This window comes from Lactuca virosa, chromosome 9 (genome assembly GCF_052849685.1).
Source record: "Lactuca virosa cultivar CGN04683 chromosome 9, Lactuca_virosa_CGN04683_v6, whole genome shotgun sequence".
Taxonomy (NCBI): domain Eukaryota; kingdom Viridiplantae; phylum Streptophyta; class Magnoliopsida; order Asterales; family Asteraceae; genus Lactuca; species Lactuca virosa.
The window spans coordinates 33384031-33390030 of NC_136434.1; the positions used below are offsets into that span (position 1 = coordinate 33384031).

At 36.1% G+C, this 6000-nt stretch overlaps 1 pseudogene; it reads right to left on the minus strand.

Moving 5' to 3' along the window:
- The window catches only part of LOC145139112 (microtubule-binding protein TANGLED-like), a 67059-nt pseudogene extending 64132 nt beyond the window's left edge, over positions 1–2927 (minus strand).
- Between the last annotated feature and the right edge of the window lie 3073 nt (positions 2928–6000).

The following is a 6000-nucleotide window of genomic DNA, read 5'->3' on the forward strand; positions in this document are numbered from 1 at the left end:
AGATGATGGACGACCTCCTTAGAAAGTTTTTCGTTGGATGATCCAAAGAAAACAATATTGTGATGCGTATCGAAGGGTTGTTACGTATATGAAACAAGATAATAATGAAAATGTTTTACTATTCAGATACATTTTATTATTTTATTAATTTGTTTGATTAAAAAAGGTGGGACATGACTACATGAGCTTGACATATATCAAAATGAAGGAGGCTTTGTCGTTGTCTTAGAAGTTACCGTCTCTTTATTCTCCTTCAAACAATTTAGATAATGAGTCGTGTTGTAAACACCTTTCCTTGACTAATGGGACCTCTCACAACTTTTGATTCATGCATATATGATATATATACACCGATAAACATATATTATTATATTAAAATTATCTTTTAATACTTGAAGATTGTTATTAATGGACAAATGATCTTAAGTTTCAAATTCGGTAATCAACATAATTTTTTTATTTACCTACATTAGAGCATTTCCAATCGAAAGGTTTTTGATTAGCCAAATATTAATAATCTTTAAGTTTCTTGTTTTTTACATATAACCATCTTATTATGTTACGATCGATGGGCTGGGGGAGGCCATGGCCCCTCAGCTTTTTATCCTTCTATATATGATATATATGCAGTAAACACATTCTACGGAGTATTATATAAAATCTTTTTCCATCCATTGTAACCTTCCTCGATGAGAATAATTCATATATGCTTTAAAATATATATTAGAAAACGTATTACTGAACTCATCCTACTCACACGCGGTTGGACCTTGTCATTTTAGATAATAGTTTATCAATTGTAAATGAGGTTTTAGATTACATAAAAAAAAGGTATATAATAATTAATAAATAAATTTAATTACCTGGTTAAAAATTTAACCTACAAATAATATTTATTTATTTTATATTATATAAAATATACGATGTCAAAAATACAAAACCAATATTCATGTACTTATATGTTTTTTTTAAACATGGTTACATAATAAAACAGAAAAAAGTTCCACTTTGAATTGTTAAAGAAGGTTTAATTCAATACAACATTTTATTTGATAAAATTATAAAAAAGTAATATGTAAAAAATACTATTAATCAAATCAATAATAAAAGATGATATTACAAGTAATATCCTTTATATCAATTTCTAAAATTATATTATATATAAACATAATAACGCTACATCCAAGTATTATACTAAGTTTGTGATGGTGATGCATCCCGTCACTAAAACTTTAGGACATGGCATGGGCCCAATAACCGAAAGTGATATGCCGTGGTACTCATCATCGATATCACGACCATTTTTAGCAGATTTTTCTATTGAAGATTGAAAGTGTTTTTATTGATTTAAATTCTTTTGGTCAAACCATTTTGATGGTTCCAGTCTAAAGCCATTAGTGTACCTGCCACGACTCCACAAGTTTTGGCACTACCCAATCAATTTGAAGAAGATCTTGCTTTTTTTTTCTTTTGTCATAATGGAAAATCAGTTATATTTCAATATATATTTTATTAATGGAAAATTTGCATGGTTTATATGGAAGAATCATTTCGCATTACAGGTTGATGGTGTCGCTATATTGGTTTTAAAAATGAAATGCTACCTTTTATTTTCTTGCTTCAATTTAGTAGTTTTTTTTAAGCCTCTAATTTACACATATGTCTAAAATAAGCCTTCTATTTTCAACTAATTTATTGATGGACATCTTTTCAAGTCGAATACCTTTAGATTATACACCTTTTGGTCCATTTTAAGTGCTAGATAAGTATTGTATTCTACCTAAAGTCTATCATTAAGGAGATAGAAAAGCTTATGAGAGGCTTCCTTTGGTGCCGTGGTGAGTTAAAAAGAGGCATAACCAAGGCTTCTTGAAAACTATGTGCTTTCCAAAGACTCAAGGTGGTCTAAGAATAAAGACTATGATCACTTGGAATATTGCTCTTATGGCATCTCACATCTGAAGACTCATTATCAACAACGACTCCCTTTTGGTTAAATGGATCCATGCCTATCGACTTGCGGGTTCGAATTTCTAAGATGCTCCAATTAAAACTGCCATTAGAGCGAGTTGGCATAACATCATTGGTATGTAGGAAAAGATTAGAGACTTCACTGTCTCAGAGTAGTGGTGGAAACACTACCTCTGCGTGGTATGACAATTGAAATCCGGTCGGCCCCCTCTCTCGATTCCTTATCCCACATGCTATTCACCAAACGGGTTTCTCCCTTGATGTTATTGTTAAAGACATTGTCTCTGGAGGTAATTACCCCCCCCCCCCTTTGGTGTGATTCAATTGGTTCTCTTAGCATCTACCCATCGCCCTCTATGACCCACTTCGCCCCAATAAACTCTACTAGCATAACAAAATGGGTCTTCTTATACCTTTCTCTTTTTATGAAGTTTGGCTTAGCTTCCAACCTGATAAACCAGAGGTTGATTGGCACTACCTTGTTTGGTTCTCTCAAAACATCCCCTGTCATGCCTTTCATCTTATGGTGGCCCTAAAAGATTGTCTCAAAACTCATGATAAAATCCATATATGGGAGCCTAACCAAATCTTGGTTTGCAAGTTCTGTCATGTTTGCCCCGAATCTCTCAACCACCAATTCTTTGAGTATCCATACCCATCTCTGATATGGCTTGAGATGATAGCCTTGATAAATCTCAACAATGTTCCCAAAAAGTGGATCGACATCACCACCCTCTTTAAGTAGTCCTCAAAAGGTAAGACCATTTGGTCTATTATTCGTCGTTTAGTTCTTGCAGGCATCGTCTATCATCTTTGGATTGAATAACTAATATGATCTTTAAGAATTAAAGAATACTCCGTGAAACTATGGTCAAGACTATTACTGATGATGTCCATTCGATACTCTTGAGGCTTACCTTCAATCCTTCTCCAAATGTTGCTAAAGCCAAGATCATTTCGAGACTCCATATGCAGAATGAAGATATCGACATTCGGCATCCTTATCTTTCTCTTTGGATTTTTCATTTCTTCTTCCAAGGATTTCTTTGAGGTATCCTTTGCTTAAGAGGTAGTTGATCTCCTTCCTGAGAGTTATGTAATCCTCTGTTATATGACCAAAGTCTTCATGGTATGCACACCATTTGGATTTGTCTTTCCAAGTGGTGGATTTTTCTCCCTTCCTTGGCCATCTTGCTTTGTCGCCAAGATCCTGCATAGCAAATATTATACCTGAAATATCCATAGAAAAGCAATAGTCAGTAATCTTAGGAAATTCTTCTTCCTCTCCTTTATCTTCAAGGGCATTAACCCTATGATGATCAGGTTTGGAATATGGTTTTGACTTGTAGGATCTTTGAGCCGATGATTCGGCCTTCCTATTAGGGTGATCGTATGAGTTTGGTGGGTTGCTCTTTTTTTGGATCTCCTTGTCTTCTTCGAGCCTTATGAATCTTAATGCTCTGCTTCGGACCTCATCCTTTCTCTTGCATGGGGTCATTACAAGGTCTTTGTAGAAAGGAGAGTCTTTTTTAAGCCCATTTTAAAGGCTTCAACTGCATTCGCCATATTAATCTGAGGGATACTTCTAGTATAGGTTGGACCACTCTGGGTGTTTTGGTCAAAAATCAACTAAGTAGAATCTAACCAAATTGTATGAGAGGCTGTGATGTTCGTGGGAAATCAAGTAAGAAATGATAATCAAAGTGACACAAATGAGTTACAAGGAAATCCTTTGATCCTTGATAGGATCTACGGCATAAGACCTTGAGAGATGATAATGATCTCCTGTCTTGATGATTTTATTGATATAAAATGTTGAATACATGGATGAATGTGTAAATGTAAGTACAAGTATCGTGGATGAGCTAATTGTATCCCTATTGTGCTAATTACATGTGTTATTTATAGTCTGATGCTAATAACAAGAAGTTTGATAATTCTAGGATCCTCCAGAATCAACATATAAACATTATTTGACTTGGTATTCTGGGTCTTTTGCCTGGTTGAGATGACTCTCCATTGAGAATGGGTCTTGTGTTGACTCATTCTGTACATGTGAGAAAAATAAAGTGAATATAGTCGTTACAAGTGTTAGAAATATTAATGATATTGGTCAGGATCCTTAGATATGTTTAAGGATCCTAAGGCTTCAGAGGTGTTTGAGGATCCTGAATATGAGTCAAGGATCCTGCCCCTAACACCGGGAACACTCGAGATCATATGCCTTAATTGCTGAAGTTCCTTGGCCATGATCGGGCTCATTCTTGCATCAAGGTCCACAGAGTTAATGATATACCATCAGGTCTGTCTTCGATCTTTCACTCTTGGTCTGTTTCTTCCCAGGATAATAGATTGAACTAAAGAATACAAACAAACCGTAAGCTAGTTGGCTGGGAGGTGATCCCGGACGACGCTCCGATGGTTAAGTTAGCGAAAGGCTATGTTATCGATCGATTACATAACAAATTTAAGAGAGACTTTTGTATACCTACTTTCTTGGCGATTCGGGCTATCTATTTAAAGCGAAACAAGAAGAGGTAGCGAGTTCTTTCCATATCGACCCTGACATGCCATCTTATCGCATTTATGGTATTATGCTCAAAGGTACGACTATTGGTACTGTGTATGCCGTTCCACAGTTGTCATGTGGTTGTGCTAGGATCCACCTGGCCATGCATCCTCATACAGGCTGTATTCTCATGGTTTTGAGGTTCTATTGCTACTATTTCGACGTCACTTTGTGTTGGGTTTTGAGCACTATAACACTCATATGGTGTACATGCAACCCTAAATGCTTTGGATCTATGTTTTCTCTAATTATACATGCATATTTTCAATTTTCCAAAGCATTGTCCTAACTAGCATACATTTGAAAATTTGAATGATACAACCAGTTAGATGACTTACCTCTTAAAAGGACTTGTAGTTCTTAACCTTTGAAAGCTTGAGCACCTCGAGTGTGATGCCTCTATTGGTTCACAAACACCAATATGCAAGAGGAGGCTTGAGAGAATAGGTTACTAGCACAAAATCAACTTCACCCTCTTGGAAAGTAAGTGGCAACCGATTTTGGCTCTAGGAGGGGCTTATTTATAGTGTTGCACATGCTATGGTTACACTTTGTAAACCCTAATGACCCATGACTTTCCACATTCTCATGCTCCATGGATTTAACCTCCATGGACTATCCATGGATTAGTTTAGCCCATCTACATAATCATGGATCATTGGCCCACTCAAAAATCCATCCTATCAAATTGCACCGGTGAAGGCAACCCAAAGAGCACCATGCTACAATCGGTTCAAGTACATCCCAGTTATAGTTATGGGCTTAGACACCAAATCCAACAGTCTCCCACTTGGATAAGTCTAATAACTATAGCTGTCAATGCGACTTCAGGATCCGACTTAACAATCGTAAGCTTTCAAAAGCCGTTGTCGAAGTCTGACCTAGTCAATGACGCGTCCTTCAAATAAGGGATCATATACTCCTCTGTTCTCAAGATATCTATGCGGACAAACACATGGAACATAGTCATACTTATTGTCCTGCAATTTGTTTCCCGATTTCCGATTCGTCTGACATAGAACATAACTGAACACATCAATTTAGTTCTGACCGGGCCCGACACATAGTCAAAACTGAATCGTCGAAGGGCCCAAGATATCACTTTTAATCCTCTTAGAATAAAAGGAACAGATAAACTTCGACATTATATGCTTGTACCAACTACTCATCAAATTATGCACAACGACACGTTTTATAACATCAAGTTGCTGATGCGTTTTCATGCCATCAATGCACAACCAACTCGTAGTCAACAACTCATATATATTGGTTTGAATATTATATGATTTTATCATCTCACAATTACTCGTGATAAATTCCATGAAGTAATTCAGGAGAGCGCGGGTTGAATCCAATACTCAAATCTTATTTCAGGAGCACTCATGAATGGTGTAGAATACTTTTTCTATGTCCAACGCCTTAGACAATCTACAAGCCAACTCATGACAGTCTTATTTCAT